Source organism: Pseudophryne corroboree, chromosome 2 (genome assembly GCF_028390025.1).
Source record: "Pseudophryne corroboree isolate aPseCor3 chromosome 2, aPseCor3.hap2, whole genome shotgun sequence".
In the NCBI taxonomy this organism is placed as follows: domain Eukaryota; kingdom Metazoa; phylum Chordata; class Amphibia; order Anura; family Myobatrachidae; genus Pseudophryne; species Pseudophryne corroboree.
This window is the reverse complement of record NC_086445.1, coordinates 380,062,186-380,090,140: the sequence shown is the minus strand read 5'-3', so window position 1 is coordinate 380,090,140 and position 27,955 is coordinate 380,062,186. Positions and strand designations below refer to the sequence as shown.

The window sequence follows — 27,955 nt, the reverse complement described above, 5'->3', positions numbered from 1 at the left end:
TAATGTGCCTGACCACTTTACTATGACTTTAGAAAGCCACGCACAAGCAATAGTGGGTCTTAAAGCTACGCCAGTAGCTGTGTATAGTGATTTGAACATAGTCTCAATCTTACGGTCAGCTGGCTCTTTTAAAGCGGTGGACCCAGGAACAGGTAAAACTACCTTTTTAGACAACCTAGATACAGAAGCGTCCACTACAGGTGGGATTTCCCACTTTTTCCTGTCCTCCTCAGGGAAAGGAAAAGCAATGAGACCCCTCTTTGGGATCTGGAATTTTTCCTCTGGGTTTTCCCAGGATTTTTCAAACAATGCGTTTAATTCCTTAGACGCAGGGAATGTAAGGGAGGATTTTTTATTGTCAGTAAAGTAAGCCTCCTCTACTTGCTCAGGTACCTTATCAGTAATGTGTAAAATGTCCCTAATAGCCTCAATCATGAGTTGCACCCCTTTAGCAAGGGATGCATCCCCCCGCTGCATATCCCCATCACCGTCCCCTGTACCAGAGTCGGTATCCGTGTCAGCTTGCATTATCTGGGCAAGAGCACGCTTTTTACAGTATAACAGTGGGGTCTTAGATGAGGTAGTGGGAGCTAAATACGACAAAACCTCAACAGACTTTTTTAAAACCTGTGTTTCAGTCTCATTTTGAACTATCCGAGAGGAAATCTGGGATATCATTCCCCTAATAGAATCCACCCATGGGGGTTTGGATTCAGAAGGCTGAGACAGTATATTACAGTCCTGAGTACATGGAATAGACTCTTCAGGAGAAGATACACACTCTGCAGCACAAGATACAGAGTTCCTGGACATGTTTATGTGAGCTATTGTGGGATACTGGAATGTTAACAGATATTGGAAAGTTCCAAAAGCCATTTAATTCTTATCAGTGAGTGGGGGAGTTTATGGCCCCAAAACCAGTTCTGGCAGACAATTCCACATGTAGGTGGTTAGGACAGGAAGTGTAGGGGGTTTAGAGGACAAGAAAAAGACACAGGCTGGAGGGCACAGGCTAGTGTCCAGGAGAAACGCAGTCTGGGGACTGTGGAACAAGCATGGTACTCCACAGTCCCTGGCATTATGGAGAGAAGAGCAGCGTATGGGTGTTGCTATGAAGAAAGGGAGAGCCCATATTTGCAGTGTAACAGGAAAGCCAGCAGCTTCAGTGAGAGATGGAGAGTGCAGTGTGAGAGCCACAGTATGCAGAGTACAGTGGAAGGAACCAGGAACAAAGGACCTTCAGGGGTACCCAAGAAGCAGGACGGGAGGTGTGAGTCTTCACGACCACGGGACACGCAGATTGGCCATAGACAATGAATGATTCAGATTATATGTCGCTCCGATTCGGTCGGAAGCAACATATCAGCGTAATATTGCTCCAGAGTGTACCCAGCCTTACAGTTATAAAGGTTATATCAAAGCGCTATGAGGGGGGGAGGGGGAAGATACCAGTATGTTTACAGCTCTTTTTTGAGTTAATAAGATGAGTGTCCGGAATTTGTATTTTCTAAACAGTATGTTTGGATTCCATATATATGCCTTCTGGGGTGTCCTCAGCAGGTAGTTATAAGCTAGCTTTCCCTGTCTCTACCTTGCTGTATGGTGACTTCTGGCTCCCGTGGCTGGTTTCCAAGCTCCTGCTTCACTGTATGCACGGCCGAATTGCGGGTGCGGAGCACTTCCGGTCGCGGCAATGTCGTACTTCCGGTCACGACATTGCCGCGTCCGGATGTGCTCCGCACCCGCAATTCGGCCGTGCATACAGTGAAGCAGGAGCTTGGAAACCAGCCACGGGAGCCAGAAGTCACCATACAGCAAGGTAGAGACAGGGAAAGCTAGCTTATAACTACCTGCTGAGGACACCCCAGAAGGCATATATATGGAATCCAAACATACTGTTTAGAAAATACAAATTCCGGACACTCATCTTATTAACTCAAAAAAGAGCTGTAAACATACTGGTATCTTCCCCTTCCCCCCCTCATAGCGCTTTGATATAACCTTTATTGCTATTTTTTTTTTTTTTAAAGTCGAAGCAGCTTACATATACAGGCGCAGAACTGGGAATTTCTATACCCCTTTCAGCCTTACAGTTACACATAATACACAGTAAGCACAGTGACTGCTCCAGTTGTAGCTGTGTACAGTACAGAGTAGACTCAGTATTCGGCTCCCAGCCAAATCCTAGTGAGAATGTCACATGCGTCTAGTGTGTAACCCATGTCACCAGCACTCGTACACACATCTGTTCTGGGTGGTTACACGTCACGCTTTGGTGTGCATTTTCCATCATCATTCCAACTCAGCTCAATGGTATTATAGCCAATGCACGAATGTTTACATATTCTAGGTACATGTACATATGTATTTGTGTCTGAGTATATTTATATACAAGTATATATTTCTATCTACTGTATATACTGTAGTATCACCACTGTTGATAAACAATACCAAAGCGCACACACTCGCAACAACCAATGGAAAGGTAGATAACAATGTCCAATCAGTGTGTAATAACAATAAACCAATAGGGGAGCCGCTTGTTTAGAGCATATGGGCAGCATTGTGATGTTACGGGCAGGGGAAAGTGTATGATAGGTGTGTGTGTCACGGGCAGCCCTTCCCACCGCGGTGATGGCAGCAGCAGCAGTACGGGAGCGGCTGCCCCGGCCAGGCAGCAGCAGCAGGAGGAGGAGGAGGACACAACAAAGGCAGCCGCCGCAGCACTAGCATAGTAACAATAGCAGCAGCGCCCAGTGAGTTACTTTCCGGCTTCCAGCAGGCACAGTACCCAGAGGGCAACTACATACCCCTATTTCCAAATAAAGCCTGCTGCAGAGCACTGCTGCCCCATCACTATGTATAGATGGTAAATGTCAGTGTTCCTAGATGCAGCAGTGTCTGCGCCGTTCTTTCCTCTTTTAGCTCAGATGGACCTGCACTATGTGGCAGCTGACCTGTACAGATGAGTGGAGCTCAGCTACTACAGTATGTTAGTATACTAAGGATGACCACAGGTCTACAGCAGGTATGGTAATGCATGGTAACCCTACACCAAGCTGTCTATGTATAAATAGTCAAGGTGCATGATAGGTGACTTTCACTTACATATCATATGTCTGTTACCCTGCTTTGTGTGTGGCAGCTGCCGCCAGTCAATGGGCACAATGTTTTATTTAGGATACTTGACTTCTGCTTTCAACCTGTCCAGTTTTGTGTGATGAGATATATAATTAATTTATCCACTTTAAAAGGACAACTGCGTCGGCAATACAGGCTAGTTTATATATAAACAAAAATACAAATAAAATAAGTTACTAATAACACATATACATATGTAGAAATATTGGAAGCTTATCCGAGATGGAGATAGGAAGAGATCTCTCCATGATCACAAGTCTGTCAGATTTCCTTTCACTAGTGTCAATGAAGTACACTTTTGGGGGTCATTCCGAGTTGATCGCTCGCTAGCAGTTTTTAGCAGCCATGCAAACGCATTGTCGCTGCCCACCGGGGAGTGTATTTTCGCTTTGCAGAAGTGCAAACGCTTGTGCAGCAGAGCGCCTGCAAAATCTTTTTGTGCAAAACAAGACCAGCCCTGTAGTTACTCTTCGTGTGCGTTGATTCTAACGATGGAGGGTCGGCTTTTGACGTCACACACCCGCCCAGCCACGCCTGCGTTTTTTCTGCCACGCCTGCGTTTTTCTAAGCACTCCCTGAAAACGGTCAGTTGCCACCCAGAAACGCCCACTTCATGTCAATCTTCCTGCGTTCAGCCGTGCGACAGGAATGTTTGTTACACTCTGTGCAAATCCACGATGCTCGTACCCGTACGAGAAATGCGCAGAAATGCAGATTTTTAGCCTGAGCGCTGCGCTGTGAACAACGGCAGCTAGTGATCAACTCGGAATGACCCCCATAGTCAGCCTCTTCTCAGTCTGAAGTGGTTGATATCCAACATCAATAGCAAATATCCTAATTCGGTATTAGTATAATTTTGACATTTATCTGTGAACTATCTTCTGAACATAAAGCTTCATATTCAGTCTCTAAAAGGAGAGAGAACATATTTAAAGTGGAAATATGTTCAATGAGAAGACAAATAGATTGCTCCTAAACGATATATGGATGTAGCCACACTTCTTTAGCCTATTCACATCCACAACTAGGATGTGCGCCCATAGGATTACATAGGCGGCATACAAGGTTCAGCTCGGAGTACTAAGATGCATGCGCGCTTAGGCCTTGTGTGTCCTTGCCATAGGATAGTGGGGTCTCTGGTAAAGACCACACAAGTCTGCCAGCTATGGGAAAGGGGCTAGTCACTACAAACTTAATGTATGAGTGCAAGTTTCCTTTACCTTGAAACATATAAATGCATGCAGACTAAATATTTGTTGTACAGGTGAAACTCCGAAAAGTCAAATATCGTGCAAAAGTTTATTTATTTCAGTAATTCAACTTAAAAGGTGAAACTAATATATAGACTCATTACATGCAAAGTGAGATATTTCAAACCTTTATTTGTTATAATACATAGTAACATAGTATCTGAGGTTGAAAAAAGACAATTGTCCATCGAGTTCAACCTATTTGTGGTCTCCTATGCATGATGATTTGACTAAAATTTCTGACTGATGCTGCTGTCAGCCGTTGCATTTTATCCCTATTTATAGTAACTATAATGCATGACTATGCACCATACCCCTGGATATCCTTATCCATTAGGAATTTATCTAACCCATTCTTAAAGGTGTTGACAGATTCCGCCATTACAACTCCCTCGGGCAGGGAATTCCAAACACGTATTGTCCTTACCGTGAAAAAGCCTTTACGCCGTATTGTGCGGAATCTCCTCTCCTCTAACCTGAGCGAGTGTCCACGAGTCCTCTGTGTTGATCTAACCAAAAACAGGTCCCGCGCAAGCTCTGTGTATTGTCCCCTTATATTTCTCTAACGTCCTAAGTGGATGCTGGGGACTCTGTCAGGACCATGGGGATATAGCGGCTCCGCAGGAGACAGGGCACAATAATAAAAGCTTTAGGATCAGGTGGTGTGCACTGGCTCCTCCCCCTATGACCCTCCTCCAAGCCTCAGTTAGATTTTTGTGCCCGGCCGAGAAGGGTGCAATCTAGGTGGCTCTCCTGAGCTGCTTAGAATAAAAGTTTAAGTTAGGTTTTTTATTTTCAGTGAGTCCTGCTGGCAACAGGCTCACTGCTACGAGGGACTTAGGGGAGAGAAGTAAACTCACCTGCGTGCAGGATGGATTTGCTTCTTAGGCTACTGGACACCATTAGCTCCAGAGGGAGTCGGAACACAGGTCTCACCCTGGGGTTCGTCCCGGAGCCGTGCCGCCGACCCCCCTTGCAGATGCCGAAGTTGAAGAGGTCCAGAAACAGGCGGCAGAAGACTTTCAGTCTTCATAAGGTAGCGCACAGCACTGCAGCTGTGCGCCATTGTTGTCAGCACACTTCATACCAGCGGTCACTGAGGGTGCAGGGCGCTGGGGGGGGCGCCCTGGGCAGCAATGTATTATACCTTTTTTATGGCTAAAATACATCACATATAGCCCTTGAGGATATATGGATGTATTTAACCCCTGCCAGATCTCACAAACTCCGGGAGAAGAGCCCGCCGTTTTAGGGGGCGGGGCCTATTCTCCTCAGCACACGGCGCCATTTTCCTGCTCAGCTCTGCTGTGAGGAAGGCTCCCAGGCTCTCCCCTGCACTGCACTACAGAAACAGGGTTAAAACAGAGAGGGGGGGCACTTATTTGGCGATATGATTACATATGTGAAAATGCTATAAGGGAAAACACTTGTATAAGGGGTTGTCCCTGTATAATTATAGCGTTTTTGGTGTGTGCTGGCAAACTCTCCCTCTGTCTCCCCAAAGGGCTAGTGGGGTCCTGTCCTCTATCAGAGCATTCCCTGTGTGTGTGCTGTGTGTCGGTACGTGTGTGTCGACATGTAGGAGGACGATGTTGGTGAGGAGGCGGAGCAAATTGCCTGTATTGGTGATGTCACTCTCTAGGGAGTCGACACCGGAATGGATGGCTTATTTAGGAATTACGTGATAATGTCAACATGATGCAAGGTCGGTTGACGACATGAGACGGCCGGCAAACAAATTAGTACCTGTCCAGGCGTCTCAGACACCGTCAGGGGCTTGTAAAAACGCCCATTTACCTCAGTTGGTCGACACAGACACGGACACTGACTTCAGTGTCGACGGTGAAGAAACAAACGTATTTTCCTTTAGGGCCACACGTTACATGTTAAGGGCAATGAAGGAGGTGTTACATATTTCTGATACTACAAGTACCACAAATAAGGGTATTATGTAGGGTGGGAATAATCTACTTGTAGTTTTTCCTGAATCAGATAAATTAAAGTGTGTGATGATACGTGGGTTTCCTCCGATAGAAAATTATTGGAGGTATACCCTTTCCCGCCAGAAGTGAGGGCGAGTTGGGAAACACACCTTAGGGTGGATAAGGCGCTCACACGCTTATAAAAACAAGTGGCGTTACCGTCTCACAGTCTTTTCAGTCTCAGTCCTTTCGTACCCATAAAGGCAGGCGGGCAAAAGTCCAGTCATATCTGCCCAGGGTTAGAGGAAAGGGAAGAAGACTGCAGCAGGCAGCCCATTCCCAGGAACAGAAGTCCTCCACAGCTTCTGCCAAGTCCGCAGCATGACGCTGGGGCCATACAAGCGGACTCAGGTGCGGTGGGGGGTCATCTCAAGTTTCAGCACGCAGTGGGCTCACTCGCAAGTGGACTCCTGGATCCTACACGTAGTATACCAGGTGTACATTGGAAATTCGAGACGTCTTCCCCTCACAAGTTCCTGAAGTCTGCTTTACCAACGTCTCCCTCCGACAGGGAGGCAGTATTGGGAAAAAATTCACAGGCTGTATTCCCAGCAGGTGATAATCAAAGTACCCCTCCTACAACAAGGGAAGGGGTATTATTCCACACTATATTGTGGTACTGAAGCCAAACGGCTCGGTGAGATCTAAAAGATTTGAACAATTACATACAAGGGTTCAAATCAAGATGGAGTCACTCAGAGCAGTGATAGCGAACCAGGACGATATGGTGTCACTGGATATCAGGGACGCTTACCTACATGTCCAAATTTTGCCCTTCTCACCAAGGGTATCTCAGGTTCGTGGTACAGAACTGTCACTATCAGTTCAGACGCTGCCGTTGGGATTGTCCACGGCACCCCGGGTCTTTACCATGGTAATGGCCGAAATGATGATTCTTCCTAAAAGAAAGATGGACGCTTTCCTGATAAGGGCAAGGTCCAGAGAACAGTTGGCGGTCGGAGTAGCACTATCTCAAGTAGTTCTACGACAGCACGAGTGGATTCTAAATATTCCAAAATCGCAGCTTTTTCCGACGACACATCTAATGTTCCTAGGAATGATTCTGGACACAGTCCAGAAAAGGATGTTTTCTCCCGGAGAAGAAAGCCAGGGAGTTATCCGAGCTAGTCAGGAACCTCCTAAAACCAGGAAAAGTATCAGTGCATCATTGCACAAGGGTCCTGTGGAAAATGGTGGTTTCTTACAAAGCGATCCCATTCGGTAGATTTCACGCAAGAACCTTTCAGTGGAATCTGCTGGGAAAATGGTCCGGATCGCATCTTCAGATGCATCAGCGGATAACCCTGTCTCCAAGGACAAGGGTGTTTCTTCTGCGGTGGCTGCAGAGTGCTCATCTATGAAAGGGCCGCAGATTCGGCATTCAGGACTGGGTCCTTGTGACCACGGATGCCAGCCTGAGTGGCTGGGGAGCAGTCACACAAGGAAAAAATTTCCAGGGAGTGTGATCAAGTCTGGAGACTTCTCTCCACATAAATATACTGGAGCTAAGGGCAATTTACAAGGCTCTAAGCTTAGCAAGACCTCTGCTTCAAGGTCAGCCGGTATTGATCCAGTGGGACAACATCACGGCAGTCGCCCACGTAAACAGACAGGGCGGCACAAGAAGCAGGAGGGAAATGGCAGAAACTGCAAGGATTCTTCGCTGGGCGAAAAATCATGTGATAACACTCTCAGCAGTGTTAATTCCGGGAGTGGAAAACTGGGAAGCAGACTTCCTCAGCAGGCATAACCTCCACCCGGGAGAGTGGGGACTTCAGCGGGAAGTCTTCCACATGATTGTAAACCGTTGGGAAAAACCAAAGGTGGACATGATGGCGTCCCGCCTGAACAAAAAACTAGACAGATATTGCGCCAGGTCAAGGGACCCTCAGGCAATAGCGGTGGACGCTCTGGTAACACTGTGGGTGTACCAGTCAGGGTATGTGTTCCCTCCTATGCATCTCATACCAAAAGTACTGAGAATCATAAGAAGGAGATGAGTAAGAACGATACTCGTGGTTCCGGATGGGTCAAGAAGGACTTGGTACCCGGAACTTCAAGAGATGCTCACGGAAGAACCGTGGCCTCTACCTTTAAGAAAGGACCTGCTCCAGCAGGGGCCTTGTCTGTTCCAAGACTTACCGCGGCTGCGTTTGACGGCATGGCAGTTGAACGCCGGATCCTGAAAGGGCATTCCAGATGAAGTCATCCCTACCCTGGTCGAAGCCAGGAAGGATGTAACCGCAAAACATTTTCACCGCATTTGGCGAAAATATGTTGCGTGATGTGAGGCCAAGAAGGTCCCTACAGAGGAATTCCAACTGGGTCGTTTCCTACATTTCCTGAAAACAGGACTGTCTATGGGCCTAAAATTAGGGTCCATTAAGGTTCAAATTTCGACCCTGTCGAATTTATTCCAGAAAGAACTGGCTTCAGTGCCTGAAGTTCAGACGTTTGTAAAAGGGGTACTGCATATACAGCCTCCTTTTGTGCCCCCAGTGGCACCTTGGGATCTCAATGTTGTTTTGAGTTTCCTAAAGTCACATTGGTTTGATCCACTCACCACTGTGGACTTAAAATATTTCACATGGAAGGTGAAGATTCTATTAGCCCTGGCTTCAGCCAGGCGTGTGTCAGAATGGGCGGCTTTATCATATAAAAGCCCTTACTTAATTTTTCATTTCTGACAGGGCAGAATTGAGGACTCGTCCTCAATTTCTCCTTAAGGTGTTTTCTGTTCTTCACATGAACCAACCTATTGTGGTACCTGCGGCTACTAGGGACTTGGAGGACTCCAAGTTACTTGACGTTGTCAGGGCCCTGAAAATATATGTTTCCAGGACGACTGGAGTCAGAAAATCTGACTCGCTGTTTAGCCTGTATGCACCCAACAAGATGGGTGCTCCTGCTTCTAAGCAGACGATTGCTCGCTGGATTTGTAGTACAATTCAGCTTGCACATTCTGTGGCAGGCTTGCCACAGCCAAAATCAGTAAAAGCCCATTCCACAAGGAAGTGGGCTCATCTTGGGCGACTGCCTGAGGGGTCTCGGCTTTACAACTTTGCTGAGCTGATACTTGGTCAGGGGCACACCCTGACTGAGGAGGACCTGGAGTTCTCTCATTCGGTGCTGCAGAGTCATCCGCACTCTCCCGCCCGTTTGGGAGCTTTGGTATAATCCCCATGGTCCTGACGGAGTCCCCAGCATCCACTTAGGACGTTAGAGAAAATAAGAATTTACTTACCGATAATTCTATTTCTCGTAGTCCGTAGTGGATGCTGGGCGCCCATCCCAAGTGCGGATTGTCTGCAATACTTGTACATAGTTATTGTTACAAAAATCGGGTTATTCTTGTTGTGAGCCATCTTTTCAGAGGCTCCTTCGTTGTTATCATACTGTTAACTGGGTTCAGATCACAGGTTGTACGGTGTGATTGGTGTGGCTGGTATGAGTCTTACCCGGGATTCAATATCCTTCCTTATTATGCACGCTCGTCCGGGCACAGTATCCTAACTGAGGCTTGGAGGAGGGTCATAGGGGGAGGAGCCAGTGCACACCACCTGATCCTAAAGCTTTTATTATTGTGCCCTGTCTCCTGCGGAGCCGCTATATCCCCATGGTCCTGACGGAGTCCCCAGCATCCACTACGGACTACGAGAAATAGAATTATCGGTAAGTAAATTCTTATTATTTGTAGATGTTGATCATATCCCCTCTTAGTCTCCGCTTTTCCAATGTAAACATGCCTAGTCTTTCAAGCCTTTCCTTGTATTCCATCGTCTCCATGCCCTTAATTAGTTTGGTCGCCCTCCTCTGTACCTTTTCAAGCTCCAGGATATCCTTTTTGTAGTACGGTGCCCAGAATTGTACACAGTATTCAAGGTGTGGCCTCACTAGTGATTTATATAACGGGAGTATAATACTCTCGTCCCTAGCATCAATACCCCGTTTTATGCATACTAATATCTTATTAGCCTTCTTTGCTGCAGTCCTACTTTGGGTACTACTGCTTAGCTTGCTATCTAGGAGGACACATAAGTCCTTTTCCAGTACAGAATCCCCTAATTTTGCCCCATTTAGTAGGTAGGTGTAATTTTTGTTCTTGTTACCACAGTGCATTACCTTACACTTGTCTGTGTTGAAGCGCATTCTCCATTTGGCTGCCCATGCTTCTAATTTAACTAAGTCGTTCTGAAGAGACTCGGCATCCTCCTCTGTATTTATAGCCTTACACAATTTGGTATCATCTGCAAAAATTGACACCATGCTCTCTAGACCTTCTGTTAGGTCGTTAATGAAAATATTGAACAATAGCGGTCCTGATACTGAGCCTTGCGGCACACCACTTAGCACTTCAGTCCAAGTTGAAAAAGATCCATTAACCACAACGCGCTGCTCCCTATTATCTAACCAGTTTTTGACCCAAGTGCATATTGTGCTTCCTAGCCCTGATTCTTGTAGCTTGTAGATAAGTCTCATGTGTGGTACAGTATCGAACGCTTTGGCAAAGTCTAAAAAGATTACATCCACGTCTTTACCCTGATCTAGGTTTGCGCTTACTGATTCATAAAAGCCAAGTAAGTTGGTTTGACAGGATCTGTCCTTCATAAACCCATGTTGATTCCAATAATGTTGATGATTGTGGTGTACAGCTTAAGATAACCCCAAATCCAAAATCTCAGAAAATTTGAATATTACATAAAATCAATAAAAAAAGGATTTTAAATACAGAAGTCCTCAGTACTTGGTTTGGGCCCCTTTTGCATGAATTACTGCCTCAGTGCGGCGTGGCATGGATTCTATCAGCCTGTGGCTGCTGAGGTGTTATGGAAGACCAGAATGCTTCAATAGCGGCCTTCAGCTCTTCCGCATTGTTCGGTCTCGTCTCTCATCTTTCTCTTGGCAATGCCCCATAGAGAGCCTGGAGAGGATTGTCAGGAAAAGGCCATTAAAAAATGTGGGGGAGCTTCACAAGGAGTGGACTGAGGCTGGAGTTAGTGCATCAAGAGCCACCACACACAGATGGATCCTGGACATGGACTTCAAATGTCGTATTCCTCTTGTCAAGCAAGAGGAATACGTCATATTCCTCTTGTCGTGAACAACAAACAACGTCAGAAGCATCTTACCTGGGCTAAAGAAAAAAAGAACTGGTCTGTTGCTCAGTGGTCCAAAGTCCTCTTTTCTGATGAGAGCAAATTTTGCATCTCATATGGAAACCAAGGTCCCAGAGTATGGAGGAAGAATGAGAGGCACACAATCCAAGATGCTTGAAGTCCAGTGTGAAGTTTCCACAGTTGTGTTGATTTGGGGAGCCATGTCATCTGCTGGTGTTGGTCCACTGTGCCTTATTATGTCTAGAGTCAACGCAGCTATCTACCAAGACATTTTAGAGCACTTTATACTTCCTTCAGCAGACAAGCTTTATGGAGATGCTGACTTCATTTTCCAGCAGGACTTGGCACTTGCCCACACTGCCAAAAGTACCAAAATCTGGTTCAGTGACCGTGGGATTACTGTTCTGGATTGGCCAGCAAACTCGTCTGACAGTAACCCTATAGAGAATCTATGGGGCATTGCCAAGAGAGACATGAGACCAAACAATGCAGAAGAGCTGAATGCCGCTATTGAAGCATCCTGGTCTTGCATAACACCTCAGCAGTGCCGCAGGCTGATAGAATTCATGCCACGCCGCATTGAGGCAGTAATTCATGCAAAAGGGACCCAAACCAAGTACTGAGTACATATACATGATTATACTTTTCTCTTACGTCCTAGAGGATGCTGTGGTCCACATTAGTCACAGCTAGGGGAGCTCCATAGGAGTTTCTATGTTTTTTATTTTAATAGAGTTTAGGCACAGGGAGGCTGCTGGCAACAGCCTCCCTGCTTCGTGGGACTAAGGGGGGGTGTAGTGTCTGCCCTAAGGGGTCTGAGCCACTATCTCTGCTGACACTGCTCCTGAGGGGAATGAACGTTCGCCGCCACAGGTGATCGCTCACCCCCGCAGCATGCCGCCACCCTCTTACAGAGCCAGAAGACTTCAGTGGCGAGTGAGTCACCGGTCCCCTGGCAAGCGGGGAGCCGGTGTGAAGATGGAGGCAACAAGGTAGGGAGCGCAGTACTAACTGCACTCCGGGGCTCAGCTGTACATTTCCACGGCACTGTGAGGGGCGCCCTGAGCCAGCGCCTACACCCTACACTGGTCAGAAGCCTGTCAGGGACCCCAGATCACTGCCAGCAGATATTCCTCAGGCCAGTATAAAGAACTAGAGAGCGGGAAGCAGCGCCATGGCAGGGGGCGGAGCTTCTCAGAGCGGACCCAGCAGCGTTCAGCTCCATTTTTCCTGCATGCAGAGACGCTGACAGGGAGAGCTGTTCCTTCTCATCAACTCCAGCTATCTTGTATGGTACCAGGGGGTTGTAGAAGGGGGGGGGGGGGGGGGGGTGTATGTACTGTGTATCCTATTAAGGTGCACAGTAAGCGCTGGATAGTGGTTTTCCTATATCTAAAAAGCGCTGTGAGTGGGTTGGCTCCAATCTCTGTGTCTCTCTTGGTATTCTAGTGGGAAAACTCTGTCTGCCTTTTCCCTGTGTGTGTGTGTGGAGTGTTTGTCCCCAGCTGGCCATGTCTAGGGACTTTGTATCATATGCTGCAGAGGATATGTCCTCTCAGGATGACCCCTTTCCATGTAATCAGGATTGCACTGTTTTAGCACAGATTCCTGCTAAGGAGCCTGACTGGTTAGCATCTCTTAAGGATATGATCTCTCAGATTTCTACTAGGGTAGCGCAAACTGAGACGGCAACTCAGGTTTTACAAAACTCTTTGGCTGTATGGTCCGGTTCTGTTTCAGGGCCCCCTAGCATACACTCTCAAAAACGTGCTCTTGCCCAGATTATGTAAGATGACATGGATACCGATTCTGACACGGCAGACGGTGAGGGGGGTGTGCTGAGAGGAGCGGCATCTCTTGCAAAAGGGGTGCAGTTGATGATTGAAGCCATTAGAGAGGTGTTGCATATTACTGATGCAACACCTGAGCAGGTTGAGGAGGCTTACTTCACGGATAATAAGAAACCCTCGCTAACCTTCCCTGCGTCTAAAGAATTAAAAGCTATATTTGAGAAATCCTTGGAAAACCCGGAGAAAAAAATTCCAGATCCCCAGAAAGGTTCTGGTTGCTTTTCCCTTTCCTGAGGAGGATAGAAAGAAATGGGAAAACCCACCCATAGTTGACGCATTTGTTTCCAGACTGTCAAAGAAGGTGGTTTTACCTGTCCCAGGATCTACCATGTTAAAAGAACTGGCTGATCGCAAAATTGACACTACGCTCAAATCCATATACATGGATTCAGGGGCAATATTGCGACCTACTATTGCCTGTGCATGGATCTCTAAAGCTATAGTGAAGTGTTCAGTCACGTTACTTGAGGAATTAGATTCAATGGATAAAAGTGACGTTGAATTGTTTTTATGTATCGTACAGGATTCATGGTGGAATCCATGAAAGACCTGGGTTCGATGGCTGCAGGGATATCTTCCATGTCTGTCTTGGCTTGCAGAGGACTCTGGCTACGCCAGTGGTCTGCCGACGCGGACTCCAGGAGAGGTGTGGAGGACCTACCATACACAGGTCAGGCTCTATTTGAGGAAGTGTTGGATGCGTGGATTTCCACGGCAACTGCGGGTAAGTCACATTTTCTTCCCTCAGCTACACCTGCTACGAAGAAACCTTTTTCTTCGTTCCCATCACAGTCCTTTCGGACAGCAAAAACAAAAAAGGCCAAGCCTTCTAACACCTTCTTTAGAGGAGGTCGTGTAAAATCTAAAAAACTGCTACTGCAGGTTCCAAAGACCAGAAGCATGACAGTGGACCGCATGGCCTGGAGGAAGGGCCGGTGGGGGCGGGGCTCAGATGGTTCAGCCACGTGTGGGTGTCGTCCGGCCTGGACCCCTGGGTGCAGGAGATTGTGTCCCAGGGGTACAGGCTGGAGTTTAAAGAACTCCTGCCTCACCGATTCTTCAAATCGGGCTTACCAGCTTTACTAGCAGACAGGGCTGTCCTACAGGAAGCCATCCAAAAATTGGGGAAGTCAAAGGTCATTGTCCCAGTTCCGCCTCAGATGCAAAACAAGGTTTACTATTCGAACTGGATGGTTCGGTCAGGCCAATTTTGAATTTGAAAATGTTGAACCCCTATCTGAGGGAGTACAAATTCAAAATGGAGTCTTTGAGAGCGGTGATCACAGGTCTGGAGGAGGGGAAGTTCATGGTATCCCTGGATATCAAGGATGCTTACCTACACATTCCACTTTGGCTGCCGCATCAGGCTTATCTCCGATTCGCACTGTTAGACTGTCACTATCAGTTCCAGGCACTGCCATTCGGCCTCTCCACGACACCGAGGGTGTTCACCAAGGTGATGGCAGAGATGATGGTTCTCCTCCGCAAATGGGGTGAACATAATCCTATATCTGGACGATTTGCTGATAAAGGCATCATCCAGGGAGAGATTGTTGCAGTCCATTGTTCTCACGACTCATCTGCTCAGGGAACACGGTTGGATCCTGAATCTTCCAAAATCACATTTGGAGCCAACCGGGAGGTTGTCTTTTCTGGGAATGATCCTCGACACAGACGTACAGAGGGTGTTTCTTCCGGAGGAGAAAGCGTTGGTGATACAATGGTCCGGGATGTCCTGAAGCCAGCCCGGGTTTCGGTTCATCAGTGCATTCGCCTTCTGAGGAAGATGCTGGCCTCTTATGAGGCTCTACAGTACGGTGGATCTCCTGGACAAGTGGTCGTTATCTAATCTACACATGCACCAGAGAATCCGTCTGTCGCCAAAAGCCAGGATTTCACTCCTCTGGTGGCTACAACTACCTCACCTTCTGGAGGGCCGCAGGTTCGGGATTCAGGACTGGATCCTTCTAACCACGGATGCAAGTCTCCAGGGCTGGGGCGCAGTCACTCAAAGGAAAACCTTCCAAAGAAGGTGGTCAAGCCTGGAATCCAGCCTACCAATAAACATTCTGGAACTAAGGGCCGTCTACAACGGTCTTCTCCAGGTGGCCCATCTTCTGCAAGATCGAGCCATTCAAGTGCAGTCGGACAATGTAACGACAGTGGCTTACATAAACCAACAGGGCGGAACGAAGAGCAGAGCTGCAATGTCAGAGGTAACAAGAATCATCGTCTGGGCGGAAAAACACGTGTTGGCGCTGTCAGCAATCTTCATTCCGGGAGTAGACAACTGGGAAGCGGACTTCCTCAGCAGAAACGATCTCCATCCAGGAGAGTGGGGACTCCATCCGGAGGTGTTCACGGAGGTAACAGATCTTTGGGGTGTACCTCAAATAGACATGATGGCCTCTCGTCTCAACAGTAAGCTTCGGTGGTATTGTTCCAGGTCTAGGGACCCTTAAGCCATGGCGGTGTACGTGTTTCCTCCACTTCCACTCATTCCAAGAGTTCTAAAACAAATAAGGAGAACAAGAGTTCAGGCGATCCTCATTGCTCCAGACTGGCCAAGAAGGGCTTAGTATGCGGATCTACTGCTAGAAGAGCCGAGGCCTCTTCCTCTTCGAGAGGACCTGCTGCAGCAGGGGCCGTTCACTTATCAAGACTTACTGCGGCTATGTTTGACAGCATGGAGGTTGAACGCCAGATATTAGCTCAGAAGGGCATTCCGAACAGGGTTATTCCTACCCTGATACAGGCTAGGAAAGGAGTAACGTCTAAACATTACCATCGTATTTGAAAAAAATATGTATCTCGGTGTGAGTCCAAGAAGTTTCCTACGGTGGAGTTTCAACTGGGACGGTTTTTCCTCTTCCTGCAAGCAGGTGTGGATATGGGCCTGAGGTTGGGATCCGTAAAGGTCCAGATTTCAGCCCTATCCATTTTCTTCCAGAAACAGTTGGCTTCCCTCCCTGAGGTTCAGACCTTTTTTAAAGGGGTTCTGCACATCCAGCCTCCCTTTGTGCCGCCTAAGGCACCATGGGATCTTAATGTGGTGCTGCAGTTTCTCCAATCAGATTGGTTCGAGCCTTTACAGGAGGTTAAGGTCAAGTTTCTCACATGGAAGGCTGTCACTTTTGTTGTCCTTAGCTTCTGCTAGACGTGTGTCGGAGCTGGGAGCTTGGTCTTGTAAGAGCCCCTACTTGATCTTCCATGAAGATAGAGCTGAGCTCCGGACACGTCGGCAGTTCCTTCCGAAGGTTGTGTTGGCATTTCATATCAACCAGCCTATTGTGGTGCCAGTGGCTATTGACTCCTCAATTTCATCAAAGTCCTTGGATGTTGTAAGGGCTCTGAAAATCTATGTGAAGAGGACTACTCGTCACAGAAAATCGCACTCTCTTTGTCCTGTAAGATCCCAAGAAACTTGGGTGTCCTGCTTCTAAGCAGACGATCTCTCGCTGGTTCAAGTTCACTATCCAGCATGTGTATTCTACGGCAGGATTGCCGTGTCCTACGTTAGTTAAGGCCCACACTACTCGTAAGGTGGGTTCTTCCTGGGCGGCTGCCTGGAGTGCCGAGCGGCTACTTGGTCGGGGTCGAACACGTTTGCAAATTTCTACAAGTTCGATACCTTGGCTGCTGAGGACCTGAAGTTTGGTCAATCAGTTCTGCAGGAGCCTCGGCGCTCTCCCTCCCGTTCTGGGATCTTTGGTACATCCCCATGGTACTAATGTGGACCCCAGCATCCTCTAGGACGTAAGAGAAAATAGGATTTTAATTACTGTAACACTGTAGGGGTGCAAGGTGCCTTTTCCTGGGGAATATGGCAGCCCGCAGCAGCTGAGGAACAACACAAGTCCAGTTTCTGGTACAACTGACCCCGGCCAGTTTTATTGAAACAGAAAATAAAACAAACCCCAAAATAAAAAATACCTTGCCTGTCCGGCACTAACTAAACATAAGATATTCCTAACTGTCACTAAACAAAACACAGAGTTCTTCAGTACATACTGTATAGCTTACTTGCATCAGAAAGCGTGTCTCTCACACACAGATCCTGCAGCCTTCCCAGGCAGTCTGCCCATACTAATCAGGTTAGAAGCACTATATCACTCTTACACAGCTGAAACCCTGATTAGCCCTCTGTGAGGCCAAAGACCCGAACTGGGCCCAATGTCTAGAACTCGCCTTATCTCTCTCTCAGAGCCTTTTCCCAGCTTTTACAGCAAACTGAAAAGGTTCAGACAAAACAAAAAGCATTTTTCCTAGAAGTTAACATTTTCTAAAACATGTAAGACAAGAACCTGGGACAAATATACCTGCCCTCAAACACTATCCCAGTGTTCTTGTCACATATCCCCCTCCCCTGTTTCGACCTAGGGGCCGGAACACTTGTAGCCCCCAAACAGAAGATGCGAGACAATGCATCTGCGTTGGCCAATTGTGTTCCCGGTCTATGTTCGACAGTAAACTTAAAGTCCTGCAACGCTAGAAACCATCTAGTTACACGAGCATTCTTGCCTCTATTTACATACATCCATTTTAAAGGGGCATGGTCTGTCACTAGTCTGAATTGTCTACCCAAGAGGTAATATCTCAAGGTATCTAGTGCCCACTTAATGGCCAAAGCCTCCTTTTCCACAATGGCATACCTTTTTTCATGCTCATTGAGTTTCCTACTCAAATAAATGATAGGGTGTTCGTCCCCATCTCTGGTTTGGGACAGCACAGCACCTATCCCTACCTCTGAGGCATCTGTCTGTACCACAAATTCTTTTGAAAAATCTGGTGTTATCAACACCGGTTGTGAACACAAAGCCACTTTTAATGCTTGGAACGCCTTTTCTGCATCAGGGTTCCATTTCACCACATTTGACTGCTTCCCTTTGGTAAGGTCTGACAACAGCACCGCTGTGGTCGCAAAATTAGGAATAAACCGTCTATAGTACCCAGTAATTCCCAAAAAAGCCCTTACCTGTTTTTTATTCACTGGACGAGGCCAGTTTTGAATAGCATCAACTTTATTCAATTGGGGCCTAATCAGACCTCTGCCTATGGTGAAGCCCAAGTATTTGACCTCCTCCATTGCGAGGCAGCACTTCTTTGGGTTAGCAGTTAACCCTGCCTCTCTGATTGAGTCCAGTACTGCTTGTACTTTAACCAAATGGGACCCCCAGTCTGTACTGTGAATTACCACATCATCCAAATAGGCAGCTGCATATTTTCTATGGGGCCTCAAAATTTTATCCATCGCCCGTTGAAAGGTTGCTGGAGCCCCATGCAACCCAAAGGGTAACATCTTATACTGGTACAGCCCCTCCGGAACCGAAAAGGCTGTTTTTTCTTTGGCGCTATCAGATAAAGGTATTTGCCAGTAACCTTTGGTCAGGTCCAATGTGGTGAGAAACCTGGCTGTTCCCAGCCTTTCTACAAGCTCATCCACACGGGGCATGGGGTATGCGTCAAACTTGGACACCTCATTTAACTTACGAAAGTCATTACAGAAGCGTATGCTACCGTCGGGCTTCGGGATGAGCACTATGGGACTGGACCACTCACTGTTAGACTCCTCTATGACTCCAAGTTCTAACATGGTTTTAACTTCCTTAGAAATAGCTTCTCGCTGAGCTTCAGGAATCCTATATGGCTTTAAATGAACCCTGACCTCTGGTTCTGTGACAATGTCATGTTTTATTATGGTCGTTCGGCCAGGCAGCTCTGAAAATACCTCCCTATTTTGGATGAGAAATTCTTTAACCTGATTGTTCTGATCAGCTGATAATGTCTCTGACACCTTCACTGCGGGAAGCAACCGGGGTGAAGACACCGAAGGGCAAGGCTCCGCTGACAGAGACAACCTATCTTTCCAGGGTTTGATTAAGTTAACATGGTAGATCTGTTCGGGTTTTCTCTTTCCCGGCTGGTATACTTTGTAATTAACCTCATTCACTTTTTCCCTAATCTCAAATGGACCCTGCCATTTAGCTAGGAATTTGCTTTCCACAGTGGGTACCAAAACAAGAACTCTATCTCCAGGAGCAAATTCCCGTATCTTGGCACTCCGGTTATAGACCCTCTGTTGAGCACTTTGGGCCTGTTCCATGTGCTCTCTGACAACAGGTACCACGGCTGCAATCCTATCCTGCATTTGTGTTACATGCTCAATAACGCTTCTATAAGGAGTGGGCTGTCCTTCCCACGTCTCTTTGGCAATATCCAACAGCCCTCTGGGGTGTCTACCATACAACAAATCAAATGGAGAAAACCCCGTAGAGGACTGAGGGACTTCTCTGATGGCCATTAACAAGTAGGGCAACAAACAATCCCAGTTTTTCCCATCTCTCTCAACAACCTTTTTTAACATACTTTTTAATGTTTTATTAAACCTTTCCACCAACCCGTCAGTTTGGGGATGGTAGATGGACGTCCTGAGGTGAGTGACCTTAAATAACTTGCACAATTCTTTCATGATCCTTGACATAAATGGAGTACCTTGGTCAGTCAAAATTTCTTTTGGTATTCCCACTCTACTAAATACCTGCACCAGCTCCCTAGCTATCGCCTTGGTTGTGATAGTGCGTAAAGGGACAGCCTCAGGATATCGAGTGGCATAGTCCATAATTACCAGGATATACTGATGGCCCCGAGCAGACTTTAACAAGGGCCCCACGAGATCCATGGCTATTCTGTCAAACGGGACCTCTATAATAGGCATGGGAACTAGTGGGCTCCTGAAATGGGGTCTAGGGGCATGATACTGGCATTCAGGACAGGAAGAACAATATTCAGACACTTCTTTATAAACCCCTGGCCAAAAGAACCTTTGTAAAACTCTTTCAGTGGTTTTTTCTGCCCCTAAATGTCCTGCGGTAACGTGACTATGAGCTAAATCTAGTACCGTTCTCCGATAAGGCTGGGGAACTACCAGCTGTTCCACCACATCCTCACCCCTTTTGACAATGTGGTACAAGAGCTCATTACAGATGGCCATGTGGGGATACGTAACCCTGTCACCTGGTACCACAGGTTCCCCATTAACAATCTTAACATTCTCTCTAGCCTTTATTAAGGTAGGATCCTTTAACTGTTCAGACGCAAACAGATCCTTCTTTACCTCCAGGTCAGGCACGCTTTCAGTTCTAACTACTATGTCTCTGTTCCCGGCAAGAGGGTCCTCACTGGACTCCCCATCTGTCACTTCCCCAGCCAAACTAGCAAAAGGCAAAGGGACAGAAAGTTCCGAAGACCCACGTACATCCATAAAATCACCGGTATTATCAACTGATTTTTTACTTCTCACATCTGTTGATAACCGTGATTCCCACAGTTTCCAAAAATTAGGAAAATCCCTCCCTATTATGGCCTCATGCACCAAGGTAGGGACCAGTCCCACTTTAACCCTTGCTGACCCACAACAAGTTTCTATATTCACCTCAGCAGTGGCATAATATTGGGTATCCCCGTGTATGCAAGTTACCCCAATAGGTATTTGCTGGACCTTTAAGGGGTTCACTAACCCAGCTTTCACGAGGGTAACTAAACTTCCTGAATCTAGCAAGGCCTCTACCCGGTTACCTTCTAAGAACACATCACACATTTGTTTTTCCAGCTCAGGTGAAGGTACCACAGTACAGGCTAACCTAGCAAAGAGAGACATTCTGCGACATTCAAAGGCAGCATCACATTGCATGGGTTCTTGCGTGACTGGGCAATTGGCAATAACATGACCTGGCATACCACACCTAAAACATTTAACCACACGATTATCAACCCATTTGGGCAGCATAGACCGTTCTAGCCCCATTGGCCTGTTTCCAGGGCCAGTGTTTACAGTCTCTCCAGCCTTGCGTTCTCTTAACCGCCCAGCAACGTTTTCCCACGGAACAGTCTTACCAGTCTTTACTGAAGGGCGCTGTCGAGGACCTATGGGTTGCTGGGTGGTCATCAGTAGTTCCTCTGCTGCCAAATACCTCTCTACCATGTCCACTAATTGGTCAGCAGTACCCGGGTTTCCATGGATAACCCACTTGCGCAGGACCATGGGCAAAGATCTCAAGTAGCGGTCCATGACGACTCTTTCCACCATCTGGGGACCAGTTAATGTCTCTGGCTGCAGCCATTTTTTTGTTAGCTGAATAAGGTCGTGCATCTGGGAGCGCGGAGGCTTCTCCATGGCGTACAGCCAACGGTGCACCCGTTGTGCTCGTACTGACAGCGTGACTCCCAGGCGGGTCAGGATCTCAGTCTTTAGTTTATCATAGTCCCGAGCCTCAGCAGGGCTTAAATCAAAGTAAGCTTTTTGGGGCTCACCTGACAGGAAAGGTGCCAGCAGACTGGCCCACTGTGCTTTCGGCCAGTTCTCACGCTCGGCAGTCCTTTCAAACGTGGTCAGATAGGCCTCCACATCATCAGCCTCTGTCATTTTCTGCAGGAAGTGACTGGCTCGTATAGAACTAGAGCTGGTTGGAGCACTGACGGCCACATCTCCAACCCGAGCTGCAAGTCTCTGCACCACTTCTGTTAAGGCCTCTCTATCCTGACGCTGTTGCCTGTAAAGTTCATCAACAACTGCCTGCTGTTGTCTCTTATTTTCCTCCATTGCCACCTGCTGTAGTCTCCAATTTTCCTCCATTGCCACCTGCTGCTGTCGGTTGGCCTCCTGCTGAGCCGCTGTAGCTTGCAGCAAGGCTTTAAGCAGATCCTCCATGTCAACAGATTTTTCAGGCGGCTTTGCAGCTGCTTTCACCCAGGACATATATCAAACCCTCAGGGGTGAGTCTCAGTAACTTCACACTGGGCTGTATCTGCATAAACCACCGTTTTCTGCAGGCCTCACAAAGCTGCTGCTTTCACTTATGCGCAGAACGGCCTGCTCGCATTCTCCACCAAGTTGTAACACTGTAGGGGTGCAAGGTGCCTTTTCCTGGGGAATATGGCAGCCCGCAGCAGCTGAGGAACAACACAAGTCCAGTTTCTGGTACAACTGACCCCGGCCAGTTTTATTGAAACAGAAAATAAAACAAACCCCAAAATAAAAATACCTTGCCTGTCCGGCACTAACTAAACATAAGATATTCCTAACTGTCACTAAACAAAACACAGAGTTCTTCAGTACATACTGTATAGCTTACTTGCATCAGAAAGCGTGTCTCTCACACACAGATCCTGCAGCCTTCCCAGGCAGTCTGCCCATACTAATCAGGTTAGAAGCACTATATCACTCTTACACAGCTGAAACCCTGATTAGCCCTCTGTGAGGCCAAAGACCCGAACTGGGCCCAATGTCTAGAACTCGCCTTATCTCTCTCTCAGAGCCTTTTCCCAGCTTTTACAGCAAACTGAAAAGGTTCAGACAAAACAAAAAGCATTTTTCCTAGAAGTTAACATTTTCTAAAACATGTAAGACAAGAACCTGGGACAAATATACCTGCCCTCAAACACTATCCCAGTGTTCTTGTCACATTACCTACCGGTAAATCCTTTTCTCGTAGTCCGTAGAGGATGCTGGGCGCCCGCCCAGCGCTTCGTGATCCTGCAGTGGTTACTTAGTTCAGTACTGCTTAGTTCTTGGTCTAGTACTGTTTTGTTACTTGGTTAAGTAATCTTGTTCAGCCGTTGCTGATGTTTCAAGCTACAGTAGTTAGCTTGGTTTGCCTTGTATGTGTGAGCTGGTGTGAATCTCGCCACTATCTGTGTAAAATCCTTCTCGGAAGTTGTCTGTCTCCTCGGGCACAGTTTCTAAACTGAGTCCGGTAGGAGGGGCATAGAGGGAGGAGCCAGCTCTCACACTCAAACTCTTAAAGTGCCAGTGGCTCCTAGTGGACCCGTCTATACCCCATGGGCCTAATGTGGACCCCAGCATCCTCTACGGACTACGAGAAAAGGATTTACCGGTAGGTAATTAAAATCCTATTTTCTCTATCGTCCTAAGTGGATGCTGGGGTTCCTGAAAGGACCATGGGGAATAGCGGCTCCGCAGGAGACAGGGCACAAAAGTAAAGCTTTTACAGGTCAGGTGGTGTGTACTGGCTCCTCCCCCTATGACCCTCCTCCAGACTCCAGTTAGATTTTTGTGCCCGGCCGAGAAGGGTGCAATTCTAGGTGGCTCTCATAAAGAGCTGCTTAGAGAGTTTAGCTTAGGTTTTTTATTTTACAGTGATTCCTGCTGGCAACAGGATCACTGCAACGAGGGACAGAGGGGAGAAGAAGTGAACTCACCTGCGTGCAGGATGGATTGGCTTCTTGGCTACTGGACATGAAGCTCCAGAGGGACGATCACAGGTACAGCCTGGATGGTCACCGGAGCCACGCCGCCGGCCCCCTCACAGATGCTGAAGCAAGAAGAGGTCCAGAATCGGCGGCTGAAGACTCCTGCAGTCTTCTTAAGGTAGCGCACAGCACTGCAGCTGTGCGCCATTTTCCTCTCAGCACACTTCACACGGCAGTCACTGAGGGTGCAGGGCGCTGGGAGGGGGGCGCCCTGGGAGGCAAATGAAAACCTTTAAAAAGGCTAAAAATACCTCACATATAGCCCCAGAGGCTATATGGAGATATTTACCCCTGCCTAAATGTACTAAATAGCGGGAGACGAGCCCGCCGAAAAAGGGGCGGGGCCTATCTCCTCCGCACACGGCGCCATTTTCTGTCACAGCTCCGCTGGTCAGGAAGGCTCCCAGGTCTCTCCCCTGCACTGCACTACAGAAACAGGGTATAACAGAGAGGGGGGGCAAAATAAATGGCAATATATATTAATATAAAAGCAGCTATAAGGGAGCACTTAATCATAAGGCTATCCCTGTCATATATAGCGCTTTTTGGTGTGTGCTGGCAGACTCTCCCTCTGTCTCCCCAAAGGGCTAGTGGGTCCTGTCTTCGTATAGAGCATTCCCTGTGTGTCTGCTGTGTGTCGGTACGTGTGTGTCGACATGTATGAGGACGTTATTGGTGTGGAGGCGGAGCAATTGCCAAATATGAGGATGTCACCTCCTAGGGGGTCGACACCAGAATGGATGCCTTTATTTGTGGAATTACGGGATAGCGTCAACTCGCTTAAGCAGTCGTTTGCCGACATGAGGCGGCCGGACACTCAATTAGTGCCTGTCCAGGCGCCTCAAACACCGTCAGGGGCTGTAAAACGCCCCTTGCCTCAGTCGGTCGACACAGACCCAGACACAGGCACTGATTCCGGTGGTGAAGGTGACGAATCAACCGTATTTTCCAGTAGGGCCACACGTTATATGATTTTGGCAATAAAGGAGATGTTACATTTAGCTGATACTACAGGTACCACTAAACAGGGTATTATGTGGGGTGTGAAAAAACTACCAGTAGTTTTTACCGAATCAGAAGAATTAAATGACGTGTGTGATGAAGCGTGGGGTGCCCCGATAAAAAACTGCTAATTTCAAAGAAGTTATTGGCTTTATACCCTTTCCCGCCAGAGGTTAGGGAGCGCTGGGAAACACCTCCTAGGGTGGACAAAGCGCTAACACGCTTATCAAAACAAGCGGCGTTACCCTCTCCTGAGACGGCCGCACTTAAAGATCCATCAGATAGGAGGATGGAAAATATCCAAAAAGGTATATACACACATGCAGGTGTTATACTACGACCAGCTATTGCGACTGCCTGGATGTGCAGTGCTGGGGTAGTTTGGTCAGAGTCCCTGATCGAAAATATTGATACCCTGGACAGGGACAATATTTTACTGTCGTTAGAACAAATAAAGGATGCATTTCTTTATATGCGTGATGCACAGGGAGATATCTGCACACTGGCATCACGGGTAAGTGCTATGTCCATTTCGGCCAGAAGAGCTTTATGGACACGACAGTGGACAGGCGATGCGTAGAGGAGTTATTTGGGGTCGGTCTATCGGATTTGGTGGCCACGGCTACGGCCGGGAAATCCACCTTTCTACCTCAAGTCACTCCCCAACAGAAAAAGGCACCGACCTTTCAACCGCAGCCCTTTCGTTCCTTTAAAAATAAGAGAGCAAAGGGCTATTCATATCTGCCACGAGGCAGAGGACGAGGGAAGAGACAGCAACAGGCAGCTCCTTCCCAGGAACAGAAGCCCTCCCCGGCTTCTACAAAAGCCTCAGCATGACGCTGGGGCTTCGCAAGCGGACTCGGGGGCGGTAGGCGGTCGTCTCAAGAATTACAGCGCGCAGTGGGCTCACTCGCAGGTAAATCCCTGGATCCTGCAGATAATATCTCAGGGGTACAGGTTGAAATTAGAGACAGAGCCACCTCGCCGTTTCCTGAAGTCTGCTTTACCAACGTCCCCCTCAGAAAGGGAGACGGTTTTGGAAGCCATTCACAAGCTGTATTCTCAGCAGGTGATAGTCAAGGTACCTCTTCTACAACAAGGGAAGGGGTATTATTCCACTCTTTTTGTGGTACCGAAGCCGGATGGCTCGGTAAGGCCTATTCTAAATCTGAAGTCCTTGAACCTGTACATAAAGAAGTTCAAGTTCAAGATGGAGTCACTCAGAGCAGTGATAGCGAACCTGGAAGAAGGGGACTTTATGGTATCCTTGGACATCAAGGATGCGTATCTCCACGTTCCAATTACCCCTCACACCAGGGGTACCTCAGGTTCGTTGTACAAAACTGTCACTATCAGTTTCAGACGCTGCCGTTTGGTTTGTCCACGGCACCTCGGGTCTTTACAAAGGTAATGGCCGAGATAATATTTCTTCTTCGAAGAAAAGGCGTATTAATTATCCCATACTTGGACGATCTCCTAATAAGGGCAAGGTCCAGAGAACAGCTAGAGATGGGTTTAGCACTATCTCAAGAGGTGCTAAAGCAGCACGGATGGATTCTGAATATTCCAAAATCCCAATTAATGCCGACAACTCGTCTGCTGTTCCTGGGGATGATTCTGGACACAGTTCAGAAAAAGGTTTTTCTTCCCGAAGAAAAAGCCAAGGAGTTATCTGACCTGGTCAGGAACCTCCTAAAACCAGGAAAGGTGTCTGTACATCAATGCACAAGAGTCCTGGGAAAAAATGGTAGCTTCTTACGAAGCAATCCCTTTTGGCAGATTCCATGCAAAGGGATCTGTTGGACAAATGGTCAGGGTCGCATCTTCAGATGCACCTGCGGATAACCCTGTCGCCGAGGACAAGGGTATCCCTTCTGTGGTGGTTGCAGGAGGCTCATCTATTGGAGGGCCGCAGATTCGGCATGCAGGATTGGATCCTGGTGACCACGGATGCCAGCCTGAGAGGCTGGGGAGCAGTCACACAGGGAAGAAATTTCCAGGGAGTGTGGTCGAGCCTGAAAAAGTCTCTTCACATAAGCATTCTGGAACTAAGAGCAATCTACAATGCTCTAAGCCAGGCGGAACCTCTGCTTCAAGGAAGACCGGTGTTGATCCAGTCGGACAACATCACGGCAGTCGCCCATGTAAACAGACAGGGCGGCACAAGAAGCAGGAGGGCAATGGCAGAAGCTGCCAGGATCCTTCGCTGGGCGGAGAATCACGTGATAGCACTGTCAGCAGTATTCATCCCGGGCGTGGACAACTGGGAAGCAGACTTCCTCAGCAGACACGACCTTCACCCGGGAGAGTGGGGACTTCATCCAGAAGTTTTCCACATGCTATTAAACCGTTGGGTAAAACCAATGGTGGACATGATGGCGTCTCGCCTCAACAAAACACTGGACAGATATTGCGCCAGGTCAAGAGATCCGCAGGCAATAGCTGTGGACGCGCTGGTAACACCTTGGGTGTACCAGTCGGTATATGTGTTTCCTCCTCTGCCTCTCATACCAAAGGTATTGAGGATTATACGGCAAAGAGGAGTAAGACTAGTGGCTCCGGATTGGCCAAGAAGGACTTGGTACCCGGAACTTCAAGAGATGGTCACGGACGATCCGTGGCCTCTACTTCTGAGAAGGGACCTGCTTCAGCAGGGTCCTTGTCTTTTTCAAGACTTACCGCGGCTGCGTTTGACGGCATGGCGTTTGAATGCCAGATCCTAAAAGGAAAAGGCATTCCGGAAGAAGTCATTCCTACCTTGATAAAGGCAAGGAAGGAAGTCACCGCGAAGCATTATCGCCGTATTTGGCGAAAATATGTTGCGTGGTGCGAGCAGCGGAGTGCTCCGATGGAGGAATTTCAACTGGGTCGTTTTCCTACATTTCCTGCAATCAGGATTGTCTATGGGTCTCAAATTGGGATCTATTAAGGTTCAAATTTCGGCCATATCAATATTCTTCCAAAAAGAATTGGCCTCAGTCCCTGAGGTCCAGATTTTTATCAAAGGAGTACTGCATATACAGCCTCCTGTGGTGCCTAAGGTGGCACCGTGGGATCTAAATGTAGTTTTAGATTTCCTCAAATCCAATTGGTTTGAACCACTAAAGAATGTGGATTTGAAATATCTCACATGGAAAGTGACTATGTTACTGGCCCTGGCTTCGGCCGGGAGAGTATCTGAACTGGCGGCTTTGTTTTATAAAAGCCCTTATTTAATTTTCCATTCGACATAGGGCAGAGCGGCGGACGCGTCCGCATTTTCTCCCTAAGGTGGTATCAGCGTTTCACCTGAACCAGCCTATTGTAGTGCCTGCGGCTACAGACGACTTGAAGGACTCCAAGTT

The 27,955-nt window shown here is 47.7% G+C and overlaps 1 protein-coding gene across 3 annotated transcripts in view; it reads left to right on the top strand.

Annotated features, from left to right (window-relative positions):
• Positions 1-2,554: 2,554 nt before the first annotated feature.
• Positions 2,555-27,955, top strand: part of TMTC4 (transmembrane O-mannosyltransferase targeting cadherins 4) — a 201,279-nt gene continuing 175,878 nt past the window's right edge. The window contains exon 1 of one of the 3 annotated variants that reach the window (XM_063953238.1): positions 2,555-2,756. The gene's annotated coding sequence lies outside the window, so the exon portion shown is untranslated. Of the gene's footprint in view, positions 3,029-27,955 lie in introns of all 3 variants that reach the window. The other 2 variants (XM_063953237.1, XM_063953236.1) reach the window with 2 other exon arrangements.